The following is an 18,712-nucleotide window of genomic DNA, read 5'->3' as shown; positions in this document are numbered from 1 at the left end:
TTCGAAGAAAATGTCAGGCTTCGCAAGATCAAAGATGTTTTTAGCTTATTTCAAGCCATGTCGGGAAAGAGAACCAAGGCTTAAATGGAACTGATGGTTGTAGTGTACTGGAGCATTGGGCATTCAAGGAATCTCCTCATTTTCAAAAACAAAAGGGAATATTCCCAATCATCAGTTGCTGCAGCAGAAGCAATGGTGCATGCTTATAAAAAGATCCAAATACTGCAAATGCATGAAATTTCCAAACAAAGTAATGTTGTCTAGAACTATTGGAAACCTCCACCAGTAGGATGGTTGAAGGTTAACGTAGACGCAACAATAAAGATTGATCAGAAAAGAACTAGATTGGGAATTGTAATCAGGAACTCAGATGGCAAGTTTGTACAGTAACTATAAAGACCACAAGATTCTTGGATAGAGTGGACTATGCAGAAGCTGAAGCAACTAAATTCGGATTAGAAATAGCAGAGCAGACATGATGCATCCCTGTGATTATAGAGTCTGATTTGCAAGAAGTGGTAAATTTAGTCTCTTTAAAAAAAGGCACAAGATCTGAGATTTTCTAGGTTGTAACTGAAGTCCAGAGGGGGTAAGAAGATTGAAGCAAGTGAAAGTGCAACATACTCCAAGAACCTGTAATAGTATGGCCCATTCTTTTGCCAAGCTAGTATTAGAGCTCAATGATCTTGTTATTTGGGTGGACAACATACCAACCCCTTTTTTGTATCTATTCACATAGTTGATTGAATGAAAGTAATAATTTCTCTCAAAAAAAAAAAAGAGAAAGAGAAAGTACATGTGTTTAACATCTTGAATGACAAGCAAAAAAATAAAAATAAATATTATTTACCTAAGATTTTATAAGACTTGGGATGTCTATCAACTGAGATGGTCCCATTTTGGAATAAAACCCAAAATGAATATGAATATGTACCATCGGCTCCCTCTCTCTGCCTTGTCAATTGCATCTCTCACGACACCTCACTCTTTCAGCTGTCTGAAAGAGAAAGACCTGTTGGGAAATGAACTATCACAAACAATTGTAAATTAAGCAGAGACAAAACTATTTTCCTCTTTGTGTGATTAAAATAGGATGTGTGTTATGCAAATTTTATTGAACTCGCAAGTGCATGATCCTATTGTAGAATAGATCAACGATGACGAGTGTCGATCCCAAGAAGAGGTGGATTTTAATTGCGTGTAGATTTAATTTTCTAAGTGAGTGGTTGGATTTATGGTGAAAGTAATTTAGAATATCATAAAATTTAAATTAGAATGGCAAGAATAAATTTAAGTGAAAACTATTAAAATGAAGCGCTTGGTTCTCTGGATCTGTACTCAACATGCACCATGTGTTTAATATTCCTTATTAGTGCCAATCAAATCATGAGGGGGGGGGGAGTTTCCACTCCTCATGAACCTCACTCAAATAAATATAGTGCTAAGTGCTTATCGTGCCAAATAGTAATAACCTTGCACTAGGGAGATGGTTATACCAGTTCAATATCTAGACAAGATTATTACTATATGTCGACAAAAAGTCAAAATATCCATATAAATCGAAGGGGAAGAGAAAGTAAATTTACCAAATTAAGCTCATGGAACATGTTGAGACTTCACCTTCAACCCAAACTTGAAAGAAAATTAGCTACTCATAATTGAACTAGGGGTAAAATGAAAATTTATTAAAATACGTAGAAAATATAGGATAGAGAAAGAATTACAGAAAATAGAGCTAAAAAACGAATTCAGGGGTGCCAAATTAGGAGGACCCCGTATTTATAGATACAATGAGTATATCATGACCATCAAATTAAAATAATTTGGACGCTCACGATTATACCATGTGGCAAGTTGTGATTGGATATAACACATCATTAGAGCTGTCATTCCATGTATATGCATGTATTGTACGTACGTTTTTCGTCCACTAACATACTACCACGTCACCAGTCAACTCCACATAATCATTTTAGTCCAATAGGATCATAACACATCATCGGTCAACGCCAAATCAAGACAATGCCACATAAGCAGTCAATGCCACATCATTCGTCCAATCAAATACTGCCACATCATCGATCAATGCCATGTCGTCGATCAGTGCCACATCATCGTACTGTATATGTGAACAATGTCGTTTATCATTTTATGCTTCTCCTAAGGTTTTCGACTGTCCTGAGTTCAGAATTGCTATCCGTTTTATTATCTGATCTCTCGTTCATTGTGAAATGACCATGACGCCCCTTAAAATACATAAAATACTTAATATAATAAAAAAAAATAATTAAATCACAAGGGACTTAAATTCATAAAAGTAGGAATTTTAGTGAGACTTGAAGTGTAAAATGACGATTTTCTCCTTTATAAATATACACTTTCTAGCACTCAATAATGTGCACCACAAATAAATAGGTAAAAAGATAAAATAATATATTCCAAAGCAAAAACTAACCACAAAAGATACAGATTTTTACATGAAAAACTCAAAGCGGGAAAAATCACGGGACCGTAACCTGATATAATCTTCCACTATATTAATGAGATTACAACATAAATTCTTCTCTAGATAATACTAGAGGCTACCAATATCAAGAATCTCAATATTCATGACTACAGCAATAGCTTAATATTTGTCTTTCTAACAAGTGGGTATCTCAAATAATAGTAAAAGAGAAGATAAAATAAAAATCAAGACTAGTAAGATTATAGATGGCGATGTCAAGAACTTACCCTCAAAATTTAGGAGAAAGTGGAATTAATTTTGCCTTCCGATCATCTAATTAAAGATTAAAATCACTATTCCCAAATAAAAGCATCCATTGTCTTCTCTCTTGCTCTCTCTCTCTCTCTCCCGCCGTTTCTTCTGCACGCTCACATTATCTAAGGTAGCGGCTTTCGCTTGCTTTTATAGGTAAATTTTATTTGCACCCTTTAAGTTTCTTTTAATTACTTAATTACCTACACTTATTAAACTTTGGGATTAAGACACCCAAATGAGATGGATCCAACAAGACCAGATGCTAATGGTGACATCTCTGTAAAAGATATTAGTAAATGAAATGGAAATTCACTAAATTTGAATCTTTGTGAGATCGACAATATAGTATCGAGGGTATTTTTAGAATATACCAAATCAGTATAGTTATCCTTCTTCTGACACAGCAACAAAATTTCAATTGGTATCGAAAAGAAGTTCTAGAAAATTTATTTCTTCTTTTCTTCTTGCTAGCCGATGTATAAATATGTACTATTCAATAGAAAATTTCAATAGAAAATTCTTAAAATTTCTGTAGTATGGGGGTTATTTTCCATGCTTGTCTCCGGACTCAAAATTCAAAATCAAGTAAAATGTGAATCCTACGAATTGTTTTCTAATAATTCGTGCTGAAGATTATCATATTTCCCCATTTCAATTCAATATGAGATCTACAAATCTCCTTTTCATAGATGTAGAATTTTTGTTGTAATTCTCCTCTTTTTTTTTCAAGGAATTGGTTAGTTGTCCAAAAACAAGTAACGGCGGGAGATAGGATTCGATAAAAATAACAGAACGCGAAAAATGCATAAAATAATTCTAATAATTGAGATTTGTCATGCCCTCTTTGTTATATTAGACCCAAGGGTTCTTTCTTGACCTACCTACAATGCGTGGGCTTTATCCTTTATATATATATATATATATATATAGACAAAATAGAAAATCTACAAAGGAAAAAATAATAGGAGTTCTTACTTAGTTTTAGAATCGAATTGAACCAAAATAAAAATTTCTAAACATATCACAAAAAGAATTACATCAAGTTCTGTTAGGGGCCATACCAGAGGCAAAATGAAATAAAATCTAATACATAATATCCCAAACAACAAAACCTTAGAAATAAACTAACAAATGAGTAACATTGACAACCCAAAAACAAGTTTCCTTTTAAAAGTTGACACAAGCCAACAATTGCATAAAATAATTTTGCCTCAATTATTTCCATATCTAACAACCCTAACCAGAACCTATTGCTCTATTGGTATTGGTATACACTAGCAACTAAAAGAGCTGAGTTTACGGTTGTTTTTGGCATTGATATGTGTAGAGAATTTATGGTTTTTTTGCTGTACTTAGCATTACTAGGGGAAACGTCTCACCACAATCACAGAAAATGCCATTTTTTGTTACTAAAGTGGATGGGAATTGTTATTTACGCTATTATGCATCCATAGATCTTGGATTTAGACGGGGGAGAGCGAGAGTGACCCACGACTGCTGGATTTAAGGGGGGAGAGAGAGAGAGCTGTGTGTTGTGAGGAAGAACATAGAGAGCGTGGGGGAGAGAGCGTGTGCTATAGTTGCCTCAAAACGCACCTTTTTGTGCTGCGCGTAATGCTAAATGTTGTGTAAGTGTCATTTTCCTAATTAAGATCGCAGCTATGTATGTAATCAAGGATTTGTTACGACATCTATGAGACTAATAAAGAAATATATAATGAATTGGTTTCGGACCATATACGAAAAAATCCTTCGCATAAAGTTTGGAAAATTTTATGGCGTCTAAATCATTGAGATTAGAATTAACTTCAATCTCAACCCTGGCAAGGAGTCCCTTCAGTTGGTCCTGTATGTCTCTGGCATGCTTCATACTCTTGACCTGAATATAATTCTCACGACACCACTCTATTGAGTAATTACAGTCCCTTCAAGAATTATAAACCCTTAGCAAAGCAATGTGATCCCCAACATCTCCCAAGTGGAAGTTCATTCTTGCATTGTCTGCATGTATTTGCTTGTCCTTTAGACGATAGATTATTGAATTTCCAATAGAAAGCATTGCAGCAATGGTAATAATCTCAACCGAACACTTGTATTTATCTGAGGCAATTATTGTTTTAGATAGCATAGGATCAAAAGAACGAAGACGTGAATGTGGCATGATGCAAAGTTATAAATCTTTAATTTGATTCTCACTGATGTTTGCATGATAGAAAGTAGATCAATAAGAGGTGCACTTTATTCTGTGACTTTTATTTATGACTGTTCAAGGAAGGTGTGGGCTTTTGCTTTAAAATATAAAAATCAGGTGCTTGATATGTATAAGTTCTTCCATACTTATGTTTAGAGAATGACTGGAAGAAAATTGAAATGTGTTAGGGCAGATAATAATGGTGAGTACAGAGGACCATTTGAACAGTATTGCAGATCCCATGAAATCAGACTTGAGAAGACTGTACCAAAAATCCCTCATCAAAATGGTGTTGCAGAAATGATGAACAAAACAATTGAAGAAAAGATTAGGTGTATGCTTTCTGATGCCAAGCTTCCTAAATCATTCTGGGCAGAGGTTATGTGTACGGCAGTGAATTTGATTAATCTTTCTCCTTCAGCTTCATTAGATAGCGATGTACCTAAAAGAGTTTGGATTGGGAAAGATGTTTCTTATAAATTCTTGAGAGTATTTGGGTGGAGAGCATTTGTTCACATCGTTAAAGATGAGAGATTAAAACTTGATGATAAAGCCAACGAATGTATTTTCTTATGCTATGTACATGAAGAATTTGGGTACAGATTATGGGATCCAGTGGCAAGAAAATTAATCAAAAGTAGGGATGTTGTGTTTCTTGAAGATCAGATAGTTGGTGATGAAGAGAAAAATGATGAGTCTCAGTCATCTCCAGAGATTCCTATTATTCCAACTACAGTTTCTCCACCTGCTGTTCATGATGATCACGAGGGAGTTGAAGAGGATAATAATGATGGTCCAGCAAAATCAGTTGACCATGCATCTCCAGAACCACCAACACCACCAGTTGAGCAAAATTGAAAAGATCCACTAGAGAACGAAAACCTTCCACTAGATATTCTCCACATGAGTATGTGATGCTTACAGATGGAGGAAAGCCAGAATGTTTTGAAGAAGCTATGTCTCATCAACATAAAAATGAGTAGGTTAAAGCCATGCAAGAGGAGATGAGATCCCTGAATGCCACACTTATGATTTAGTGAAACTGCCTAAGGCAAAAAGGGCACTGACAAACAAATAGGTTTACAGGTTGAAGACTGAAAATAACTCACAACAGCGGTACAATGCTAGATTGGTTGTGAAGGGTTTCGGTTAGAAGAAATGTATTGATTTTGAAGAAATTTTTTCTCCTGTGGTGAAGATGTCTTCTATCCGAGTAATTCTGGGATTAGCAGCTAGCTTGAATTTAGAGATTGAACAGCTCGACGTAAAGACAACTTTCTTACACAGTGACTTAGAGGAGGAAATATACATGGAGCAACCTGAAGGGTTCAGTGTCAAAGGCAAAGAAGAACTTGTGTGCAAATTGAAGAAAAGTTTGTACGGGCTAAAATAGGCACTAAGGCAGTGGTACAAGAAGTTTGATTCTTTTATGGAGAATCATGGTTTCAGCAAGACTATGCCTGACCATTGCGTTTTTGTAAAAAAGTTTCGTGATAATGATTTTATTATTCTTTTGCTTTATGTGGATGACATGTTGATTGTTGGCAATTATGCTATAAGGTTAACAATATGAAGATAGAGCTTAACAAGTCTTTTGCAATGAAGGACATGAAATCAACAAATCAAATTCTTGGCATGAAGATTTCCCGTGATAGAAAAATTAGAAAGTTATAGTTATCTCAGGAAGCATATGTTGAAAAGGTTTTTGAAAGATTTAACATGGACAAGGAAAAATCTGTTTGTTCTCACTTGCAGGCCATTTCAAGCTTGGTTCCGAGAATTGTTCTACAAGTGAGAAAGAGAAGCAAAAGATGAGAGGAGTTCTTTATGCTTCAGCAGTTAGTAGTTTGATGTACGCCATAGTTTGTACAAGACCAGATATTGCTCATGCAGTTGGTGTAGTTAGCCGGTTTCTCTCCAATCCGAGTAAAGAACACTGGACAACAGTAAAGTGGGTTCTTAGATATCTCAAAGGCACTTCCAAGGCATGTTTATATTTTGTTGGTGACAAACCTGTATGCAGATATGACAGGAGATGTTAATTTCAGAAAGTCCCTATCAGGATATTTGCTTACCTTTGTAGGGGGAGCAGTTTCATGGCGGTCCAGACTTTACCAATGTTTTGCTTTATCTAACACAGAAGCGGAGTATATTGCAATCAGTAAAAGTTGCAAAGAAACCTTCTGGATGAAGAATTTTTTACAAGAGCTGGGTGTTAAACAAGACAGCTATGTTGTGTATTATGATAGTCAGAGTGTCATTCACTTGGCAAAGAATTCAACATATCATTCAAAGTTGAAGCATATTGATGTGAGGTATCATTGGATACGAGACGTGCTTAAGTAGAAATAGTTGCAGCTTGAGAAAATTCACACAACGAAGAATGCGTCAGATATGATGACCAAGTCATTGCCCAAGGAGAAGCTGGAAAGTTGTAAGCAGAAAGCGAGCTTGGTGGTGGCCCTCAGATGTGATGGAGGGGGAGATTTGTAGGGCCCATCTCACATTGGTGGACCAAAAAGCCTAAAGTCTAAAATAATTTGTTTAATGTGTAGTTATTGTAAAATTCTGGACTTGGATGAAATTAACCAGAAAATATATAAAGGAAATAAGTGAAGAATCACGAGAGCTGTAACCATTTCGCGAAGAGAGACGACGTTGCAATAGAGAAAGATTTCTTTGGGGTTTCAATCTTTGATCAAACAATCAGAAGGTGATTTTAGCTTTGATTTTTCCCAAATTTGAAGGGTAAATTCTTGACATCGCCCTCTACATTTCTATTGGTATTGATCTGTATTTTATTCCCTCGATAGTTGTTGTTTGAGATATTCACTTATTGGAGAAATATATTTTAGATCTATTATTATAAGCTAAGATTGTTGAGAATCTTGATGTTGATAGCCTCTAGTATTATTTGAAGAAGAGTTTGTGCTATAATCCCATTAATATAGTAGAAGTTTATATCGGATTACGGTCCCGTAGTTTTTTTCCGATTTGGGTTTTCCACGTAAAAATTGATGTCTCTTGTAATTTATTGCTTTGGATTTGTTGATTTATTTTCTGCCTATTTGTTTATAGTGCACATCTTATTTTAATCACATAAAGTAAAAAAGAGTTTTGTTTCTGCTTAATTTACAGTTGCTTGTGGTAGTCCTTTCCCAACATTATAATATTTCGGAGATGAAAGAGATTGACTTCTGTCCTCTGTTATTGCTCAGCTGAAACCGTAAGTCCCCAGCCCAATGTCACGGGATGAGTGTTTTGCGCAGCTAACCCGTGCGGCACTTAGACAACTTTGCCGAATGTTGCTAAGTAAGCCTAGAGCTTCTCGAACTAGAGAAGAGAGCAATTGAGCCAAAGAAGAAAACTTGTATTGCACAAAGAGAGAATACAATGCTTGAGTTGCTTACAATGCTTGTTGTAGTGTTTGTTGGATACAAATGCCTAATGCCATCCCATATTTATAGGGGAGGCTTGCCAAGCTCTAGAGATTCTAGAGAATTCTACCACTTCCTAGCTATTTACATGTGCTGGAATTCTATGGAGAATTCTAGAGTATTTACAAGCTCATGTGCTAGAGTTGCCTAGAATGTTCCGGAATTGGGCCAAGCTAGCACTTTTGGTCTTGTGTTGGCTGTCTAGCCTGAAATTGTGGGCAATTGGGCTAGCGAATTGGGCGGTCCGCAACATCCTCCCCTACCTAAGCTCGCGGCGTCCTCGTCGTGCTCTCGTGCTTGAACCTCTGGATGTGCTCAGCGAATTGCCTCAAATCATCTTCACATTCCCAAGTGGCTTCACTTTCGGGGAGGTTTTTCCACTTCACCAAGTACTTGCTATGTGTTGGCACGCCCCTCCTCGAAACCGTGTGGTCCGCAATGATGTAGTCCACATCTTTGTCGAACGCGGTGACAACGGCAGTTGGCGCGCCCCTTGATTCTCCGCGACTTGGTTCTCCCATGTCTTCGTGATATGACTTGAGAAGGCTCACATGGAAGACCGGATGAATCTTGAGTCTTGGCGGAAGTTGGAGTTGATACGAGACGTTGCCCACACGTCGAACAACTCGGAAGGGTCCCTCGTAGCGCCTCACTAACCCCTTGTGAACTTTCCACAAAGTCTTGAATTGTTGGGGTAAGAGCTTGATCATGACTTGATCACCTTCCTTGTACTCAACATGCCGTCTCCTTGTATCCGTCCATTTCTTCATTTTCCTTGCGGCTTTGTCGAGATAGGCTCGCGTGATGTCCGCTTCCTCATGCCATTCGCGGGCGAGCTTGTGTGCCGCGGGGCTTTTCCCTCCGTAAGTCGAGGCTATGGCATTGGGGGTCATGGGCTGAAATCCCATGATGATCTCGAATGGACTCTTGCCCGTAGCCTCACTTCGCTGCAAGTTATAAGAAAATTGGGCGATGTCAAGTAGTTTCGCCTAGTCCCGCTGATGAGCGCTCACATAATGCCTCATGTACATCTCGAGGAGGCCATTAATGCGCTCGGTCTGCCCATCCGTTTGTGGGTGGAAGCTTGTTCAGAACTTGAGATCAGTCCCCAACATCTTGAAGAGCTTCGTCCAAAAACGCCCAGTGAACCGTGGGTCTCGGTCGCTCACAATGCTCTTCGGAACTCCCCAAAGCTTCACAATGTGCTTGACGAATAGGCGGGCTGCCTCGTCCGCTTTGCAATCGCTTGGTGCGGCAATGAATGTAGCATATTTGTTGTATCGGTCGACAACAACCATGATGCTTCCGCAACCTTTGGACTTGGGCAGCGATGTGATGAAGTCCATGGAGACACTTTCCCATGGCCTCGTTGCTAGCGGTAGCGGTTCTAACAATCCCGCTGGAAGTTGATGATCCACCTTGTCTTGTTGACACACAAGACAAGTTCGCACATATGCCTTGATGTCGTCCCTCATGTGCGGCCAAAAATACGAGGCTTGGACTAGTGCGGTGATGTGCTCGATTCCTGGGTGACCAACCCACTTAGAGTCATGGCACTCCTTGATTACCTCCTTCCGTAAGTTTGCCCACCTTGGCACGAACAGCCGATCTCCCTTGGTGAGGAGGATGCCTTCCTCTTGCCAAAAGCGCCTTGTCTTTCCCTCGAGCACCTTCTCCAGCAAGTCCTTTGCTAACGGATCTTGTTGGAGGTCTTCCTTGATGCGTGAGACAAGGTCGGACTTCGGTTGGCTCATGCTAAGTGTTGCCAATTCTGCCTTGCGGCTTAGAGCGTCCGCAACGACATTGGCTTTCCCCGGTTTGTACTCTAGCCGATAGTCGAATTCCGCAAGGAAATCTTGCCATCGTGCTTGCTTCGGACTCAACTTCTTTTGAGTTTGGAAGTAGCTTGTCGCCACGTTGTCCGTCATGATCGTGAAGTGTGAACCAAGCAAATAATGTCGCCACACTTTTAGACAATGGATGATGGCTGTCATCTCCTTTTCTTGCACCGTGTAGCGGCGTTCCGTGTCATTTAGCTTTCGACTCTCGAACGCTATGGGGTGGCCTTCTTGCATAAGGACTTCTCATATGGCGAAATCCAAGGCATCCGTTTGGACTTCGAAGGGTTTAGTGTGGTCCGGAAGAGCGAGGATGGGTTCCTCCGAAATTGCCTTCTTCAACTCCTTGAATGCGCGTTGGCACTCTTTAGACCAATGCCACGTTCTGTTTTTCTTGAGCATATCCGTCAAGGGTGCCGCCTTGGCCGAATAGCCCTTGATGAAGCGGCGGTAGTAATTCACTAACCCAAGGAACGAGCGAAGCTCATGCACTTTTGAGGGAGGTTCCCATTCAAGGATGGCCTTCACTTTGGCATTCTCCATCATGAGCTTCCCGCCCGCAATCTTATGGCCAAGGAACTCCACTTCTTGTTGTGCAAACGAGCACTTCTCCAACTTGAGGAAGAGCTCGTTGTCTCGGAGTACTTGGAGGACTTGTCACAAGTGTTGGGCATGTTCCTCGAGTGTGGTGCTATACACCACGATGTCATCCAAGTACACAACCACGAAGCGGTCGAGAAATGGTTGGAGTACCTTGTTCATGAGTGTGCAAAATATGGCGGGTGCATTAGTAAGGCCAAAAGGCGTCACAAGGAATTCGAAAGACCCGTACCTTGTTGTGCACTTGATAGTACCTGGAGCGCAAGTCAAGTTTGGTGAAGTATCGCGCTTTGCCAAGCTGGTCGAACAAGTCCGCGATCAAGGGAATCGGATACTTGTTCTTGATGGTGATCTTGTTGAGCGCCCTATAATCGATGCACATCCGCAGTGATCCATTCTTTTTCTTTTGGAAGAGTACGGGTGCACCGAATGGGGCCTTTGAGGGGCGAATGTATCCTGCGTCCAGCAAGTCTTTGAGTTGTCTCCGCAACTCTTCTAATTCGGGTGGCGCCATGCGGTAGGGCGCCAAGGCTGGTGGCTTAGCGCCTTGTTCCAGCTCGATTGCATGATCTACCTCTCGTCGAGGCGGGAGCTTTTTCGGAAGTTCTGGAGGCATCACGTCCTTGTACTCATTGAGGACGGCTTGAATTCATGGAGGGACTTGGCTTGGCGAAGTTCCGCTATTTCCTTCCTTATTTAGTTCCCGAATGGAGACCAAGAAGCTTGGGTCCTTCTTAAAAGCCCTTTTGAATTGCATGGCGGAGAGTGTCTTCTCCTCGGTCTTGCCTCGCTCCGTGGGTACCATGCATGCTTTGCTCCCGTCGAGGATGCTTAGGGAGTTTGTAGCGGGCAGCGGGAAGGCATGGACTTGGTCGAAGAATTCCATGCCAAGGACCATCTTGAAGTCATCCATGGGCACAATGGAGAAGTCAAGCTTTCCGCTCCACGTACCGAGTGTGATGTGCACGTCTTGTGGGATCCCCGCAATTGGCTTGGCGGGTGAGTTTACTGCTTTCATTGTGCCTCCTTCCTTGGTGGCCTTGAGGCCTAAGCGCTTGGCCTCATCTACAGACACAAAGTTGTGCGTCGCTCCCGTGTCTAGCAGCGCGCGAACGGACTGACCGTTTACCTTTGCGCTTACATACATGAGCCCTTTCTTGACGAGTGCGGGCTGTTGCCGATTGAGTGCGTCGAGGCGTTGGAGAGAACCCATGCTGAGTTGGGGTTCCTCCGCGGACATTGTGGGGTTGCTCTTGAGTTGGGCAGCAAGAGCGTTGAGTGACCTTTTCTCCGGACAGTAGCGTACCCAATGAGGACCATTGCATATGAGGCATGGGCTTCGCGGTTTTGGCGCCTCCTTCTTGCCCTCCGATTTTCCTTGCCCGCTCTTGTTGCTAGGCGGCTTTTTCTGCCCCCAATCTTTGCGGTTGTTGCCCTTGTCCTTGCGACTCTCTCTCCCACCTTTGCCTTGGTTGGCCTTTTTGTCTTTGGATTAGGTAGAGTATTCGTCATCAAGTGTTTGAACACCACGCCTATCAAGCTCGGTCTTGGCCCAATCCTTGAGGCCATCTTGGAAGTAGAAGAGTGAATCCTTGTCGGACATGTCGCTTATCTCCAACATAAGGGTAGTGAACTCGTTGATGTAGTCCCGAATGCTACCCGATTGCTTGAGGCGACGTAAGCGCGCTCGCGCTTCCTTCTCCGCATTGCTCGGGGCGAATTGCTTTCGGAGTTCTTGCTTGAAGTCGGCCCAAGTGTCGATGGTGCAAATGCCCTTGCCCATCTCGCCATGCTTGCGATGCCACCATAGTTGTGCCGCGCCTCTAAGATAGGTGGGTGCAGTGCCCACTTTCGATGTCTCATCTCGGACACCCATGGCATCGAAGTATTGATCCAGCCCAAAGAGAAAATTGTCCACGATTGTGGCATTGCGTGTGCCATCGTAAGTGTCGGGCTTTGGCACGTCAATGCGGCACGCATCACTCGAGTTTGCAGAAGCTGGACTTGAGGAGAGTGTGCGCTTGTGCCATGCCCAATCCGAGCGGACTTCATCCACTTCCGCACGGACAACGCGTAGTTCGTCCTGAACAAAACTACGAAGTTTGAGCAACTCTTCATGGAAAGAACGAAACTCACCTCGGAGAGTGTTCGCTTGCTCTTGGATGAGAGCTTTTGTTGCCACCGTGAACTCGGCGTATTCCCCCTCGAGACCGTCCACTCGTTCCTCCAATCCCTCGAGGCTATCTTGAGCGGCGGACAAAGCGATTTCGAGAGTAGTCACACGAGGCTCCAACGCATCCACGGATGGGGCCTTGGACTTGCCGCGAGTGTTGCCTTGGGCGCGTTCTCCCTCTCGGCCGCGGCTTGGTTCTGGTGGAACATCCACACCAACAACACCCTCTTGTACTGGATTCGAAGGGTTGGCCATTGCTCGTGAGCTAATTTGCGTGCGTGCAAACCTTAGCTCTGATACCACTTGTCACGGGATGAGTGTTTTGTGCAGCTAACCCGTGCGGCACTTAGACAACTTTGCCGAATGTTGCTAAGTAAGCCTAGAGCTTCTCGAACTAGAGAAGAAAGCAATTGAGCCAAAGAAGAAAACTTGTATTGCACAAAGAGAGAATACAATGCTTGAGTTGCTTACAATGCTTGTTGTAGTGTTTGTTGGATGCAAATGCCTAATGTCATCCCATATTTATAGGGGAGGCTTGCCAAGCTCTAGAGATTCTAGAGAATTCTACCACTTCCTAGCTATTTACATGTGCTGGAATTCTATGGAGAATTCTAGAGTATTTACAAGCTCATGTGCTAGAGTTGCCTAGAATGTTCCGGAATTGGGCCAAGCTAGCACTCTTGGTCTTGTGTTGGCTGTCTAGCCCGAAATTGTGGGCAATTGGGCTAGCGAATTAGGCGGTCCGCAACACCAAGCTCTTAAAAATTAAATTGATGTTTGATATGCTATTCTCAGTTTGCTCTCAAGCTGAAAATTGAATCGATTCTCCGTCTATGCGGTGTCGTTTCGGATGATGACTAAACTAGCGGTGTAATTGGTAAGTGAAACGGGTAAATGTGCACGAAGCCCAAGTAAGATGCATTCAAGCACCCAATCGTCCCTGCGGCTGCTATATATTAAACGCAGCGTTTTGATTGTAATAAAAGTATGAAACCCGCAGTGCCACTCGGCGAAACGTAGTAGCTTTGAAGGAAATGAGAAGAGAAACGCGCGGTGGCAGGGCCCGAGTCCCTAAATTCGCTTCACCGAGTTGAATTTCAACAAGTCAGTCACTTCGTTTATTCAATCACGAACATGAATTGGTATTTTCTCTGTGTCTCTTCATCTTTCTCCGTTTGCTTCTCGAGAGCTTCTCCTTCTGCCTAGTTAACCATTTCTTTTTTTGAACAAAATGGTTTAAGTAAAGATGCTCGCTTGCAACCGCTCATGCAAATGTGGCTTTTTTTTTTAATGATTTAACATGATGATTTTATTTCCGTGATTATTCTCTTTTGTTAAAGTTTGAAAAATGTGTGTGTGTGTGAGTCATTTTCAAAAATCAGGGGAAGTCACTAAAGTGATACATTTCTTTTTGAAAACAAAATATTATTTGATGATATTATATGTTAATTTTAACTTTTAATTAAGAAACTTTTGAAGTGACAACTTCTGAAAATTTTAGTTGGATCTTTAAAAAGGATGAAGCAAATGGAGAAACATTAAGCAAAATGAATGGCGATGTATATATGGCTTCTGCATATAATGATGATGAGGTTGGTATTCACATGGAAAATCATAGTGGTTCAGGCCGGAGTGGAGATTTTATGGATGTTGATTTGTTGGAGGAAGAGCCTTGTATTCAGTGTAATAGACGTGATGAGAACCTGTTGGTTTGTAGTCAATCTGGATGCCCAATTTCTGTACATGAAAACCGCCTGAGCTGTGGAGTTAAATTTGATGATGTGGGAAACTTTTACTGTCCCTATCGTTGGTATAAATGTGAATTGATGAGGACAAAGGAGTTGAGGAAGAAGGCTATGGAAACAAAGAAACAGTTGGCATGTTTTTATTGATTCTAAAAGTTTTAGTGGTGATAAAAAGGAGAATTGTAGAACAGATAAAGGAAATGAGCTGAATCTCTTCATCAATAGAGAAATTACGGTTATGGTGGTTGTGAGGATCGAATGGATGATGTTCAAGTTGAGGATCTAATTGTGGAAGTGGAGGTAGAGCTAGATAATGATGGGGACAGTGCAAAGACAGCTGATTCCTGTGACAGATTTAAGAGGGCACTTGAAAGTCAGAGTGACCCTCTGGCTGTTCATTCTCATCCTGGAGACAAGATAAATAATAGTCGAGATTAAACACCTGGGATGGGATCACTTGTGAATTATACTAGTAAAAAACGGCCCAGTGAGGAAAATGTCTGTGAAACATATGAGCTTGAACTTTTAAAAGATGGAGAAATGATACCAGTGGAAGATTTAGGACATGTCGATGACAGTGGACATGAGAAGATTGTTGAAAACCAACTGCAAGAAGAGCCTTACACTGCTTGTTGTGTTGGAGAAGAAAATATTGTGGATATTTTACTGAATTTATGGAAAGGGGATATACCTGACACTGAAAAATTGAAGGAAGAAAAGTGAGAAGAAGAAGAGAATGCAGACCCCAGAACTCTGAGAACTGAAATGTCTGATTCTGATATAGAGCCAATGTCGATGCGCCTGAGGTGTGTTGCATGAAGTAGTAAGAAGGCACAATCTCGGGGTTGTTGATTCACCAAAAAAGTTGGCATCATCAAAAGGTGCCAGCCCAGAGAAAACAAAATCTCAGAATGTTGACTTATCTTAAAAGTTATCCCTACTAAAAGGTGCTAATCCAGAGCAAATAGCTCGGGCTCAAAATGAGAAATCAACCGCCTCCAAAAAGTTTACACAAGCTTCCATTGGAAAATTGTGAGTCAGCATGTGCAGTATATTAGAAAGTTTATACTCTCTCATAAGATTTCATGTTGGAAGTATTCCAATTTGGTTGCAAAATAGGAGTTAGTTGTGGTGTTTGTATATGCTTCTTATACTGATTTGGAATTTACTTTTCCATTTCACATTGCAGCACAAACTTCACATTTGCTTCTGAAAAACATAGGAGATTACATTGGACAGCTGAAGAAGAAGAAATGCGGAAGGTATGGATTCATGGTCATTGCAACTGTTTGCTTTCAATCAAAATCACTGTGCTTGTGTTTCCAAATTATGTCCCTTTGTTTTGATATCTACTGTAAATAATGATACTGATTTCACCTAATGAAATATTTGAATCTGTATTAAATTGACAATTGATTCAATTTCATTTAACGCATTGGTGAAATTATTCTGTCTCTGACAGGGTTCCACCTTTACCTAATATTGTTTGATTCCTTAAAATCTTTCTTACATTTCAATTCGGGAGCTCATTTCTAGAATTTAGAAACTTTGCCTTCACTACTGCTTTGAAATTGAATTATCAGAAAAGAAAATATGTGTGTGTGTGATGCATCTCATGTTGTACATTGTTTTCATGTTTTTATATGCAAATAAGAGTAAGAGCTAGATTCTAAAAAGCTAAATTGTTGTTGTGATTCAGTCTTAAATATTCAAGATGGAGTAGTGTGTTGATTTAATTTGCGGCTTGTTGATATCTACTCTTATATTGCAGGAAGGAGAGGACAAGTTTTCAACTAAAATAATTAAAAATCTTTCTTTGAAGAAAGTTTTGGAATTTGGTTGTCGTGTTTTTTATCCTACTTGTACTCCATCTGATCTCAAGGATAAACGGAGGAACATTACGGCCAAAAAGTCCTCAGCAATCAGCAGAAGGTAATTTGGTCATGTATGACTCAAGATGTAGAAGCTAGTCTTTTAAAATCCTTAGAAGTTCAAATATGCGCTGTGCTTTCAAGTACATTCATAAATACATCTCTCTTTCTCTCAGCTATGTGGAAACTATTGCTTCTGAAATGGTTGGGTTGTCTAGGTTGATCAAAAGAAACTCTGAGATGTAAATTTCTATAATGCATTCAGAAAGTTTTATGTTATTTAAACTTTTTTTGTTTTTCATGTTATTTAGACTGCTTCTGCCGTCACTATTTCTGTATACAGCAGCTTGTTTACTGAAGTGTTCTGTTTACCCTTGTTTGTGGATCAAGTCCTGTATATCAGACTATTTGTTTGATTATTCAATGCTATTAGTGTACGTACCCAAGATTCCTTTCCGTCACCCGGTTTGATGGCTTAATTAAAGGACCGATGATACTTGTTTTAAAATATTTTGAACTAAGTTGGTCAGTTTGCATGGCTAATCGAATTCTCCAAATTGCAACCATATAGCCGCATTTTTGTGTTTTAATACTCACATAATGAAGCCTTTCTTATGACGTTTAAAGATTTTGTTTTTCTCCCATTGTCTCTGATTATCATCAGCTCATTCTCTCTAAGATTATGTGCAAATTTCTAGTACTGTCGTGTGCAAATGCTTAGCAGAGCCTGACCAGCAGTATTTTGTTTCATTTTATAGACATTCCAGCGCTCCTAAAACCATCTAGGAAAGGGGAATAATGTTGACAGGCTAAGGAATGTAAATTGATGAGAGAGGCTGTCAGCAGTAATTATTTTTGCCTGTGGGCCTAAGGAATGTAAATTGCTGTGTTGCACGTGGGACATGCTGGGTACTAACTACTAACAAAGAACACAGAGCGATTTTGGTGGGTTGAATAGTCTACCGGAGCAAAGATTTGAGTTCATATTGTAGCTCGGGAAAATGAATTTAACAAAAATATGTGAAGTAAAGTGCATTTTCTTTTCTTTGACTTGGATGTTCAATGTCCGAATGTTGATTTTTCTTCCCTCTCAGTATTATTGACTCTCCAGTACTATGTAAGAAAGTCATCAACCAAAATGATGAAAAAGGTAATTGTAAGTTTATTATATATAGTGAGGCATTTCTGCATTCCGATTTCTGCATACTGCATTACCTCTTTAACTGTAATCTCTATATTAGAGGTCTGTTGTTAGCCGTAATCAAATAAAATTTTAAAGTAAGAGACTCATTTCACTTCTTTGGCATGTATCTGAACATATTTGTGGTACAGCAGAATGTTGAGGTGCCACAGAAATGCCTGTGTCTGTGCTTTGATTGTAGCCTGTATAATCTATTGATAGAAGCAAGAATTCCCGAATCTGGGGCAATTCAAGGCGCAAATCTTTACAGCTTCATTTTTCAGATTCATGTGATGCAGTCTGCTTCCATGTTTTTTTTTTTTTGGTCTTTCAATGTTAATTTTGTTTGTGTCTTTGGACTCTCAATGACAGAAAGTTTAATCCGGCGGACTATGACGGAACGTTTAATCCGGCAGAGCCTCAGGCCGATTCCTATTCCTAATAGGCTGAACTCCCCTGTACCGGATCCTGGGCATAATGAACAAAGTTAAAAACCAGCAAGTGAATGTTATTAAGTCATGAAGTATATGCTTTCATTTCGATCTTGCTTCTTCACAATCTCATTTTTTGTTCAATTAAACAAATTACAAATAAATGCTTTTTACTAGCTATTATGCCCCATCTCTGGCCACCCCTCACCTTGCAATTTCAACCATTTTAATTTATTGTATCAATTTTAACACATATATATAATTGGTAACCTGATTGCTGGCAACGGAGATTTAGATTTCATGATCAATAAATACGCTTGGTAAGAAGGACCAATTATGTATGTAAAGAGTTAATTTTAACTCATTCACATAAAATAACTCGAAATCTCCTCCTTAATTCATCTTATGTGATTGCAATACGTCGATTAAACATTAAAGGCTGGAAATCAATAGATGGATTGGGGGCAAAGTTTGTAAATTTGGGG

The 18,712-nt window shown here is 40.2% G+C and overlaps 1 pseudogene; it reads right to left on the bottom strand.

Annotated features, from left to right (window-relative positions):
* Positions 1–2,014: 2,014 nt before the first annotated feature.
* The window catches only part of LOC112101005, a 30,688-nt pseudogene continuing 13,990 nt past the window's right edge, over positions 2,015–18,712 (bottom strand).

This window comes from Citrus clementina, unplaced genomic scaffold (genome assembly GCF_000493195.1).
Source record: "Citrus clementina cultivar Clemenules unplaced genomic scaffold, Citrus_clementina_v1.0 scaffold_2, whole genome shotgun sequence".
NCBI lineage: Eukaryota > Viridiplantae > Streptophyta > Magnoliopsida > Sapindales > Rutaceae > Citrus > Citrus x clementina.
The sequence above is the reverse complement of the archived record's forward strand: the minus strand, read 5'-3'. Positions and strand labels throughout refer to the sequence as shown.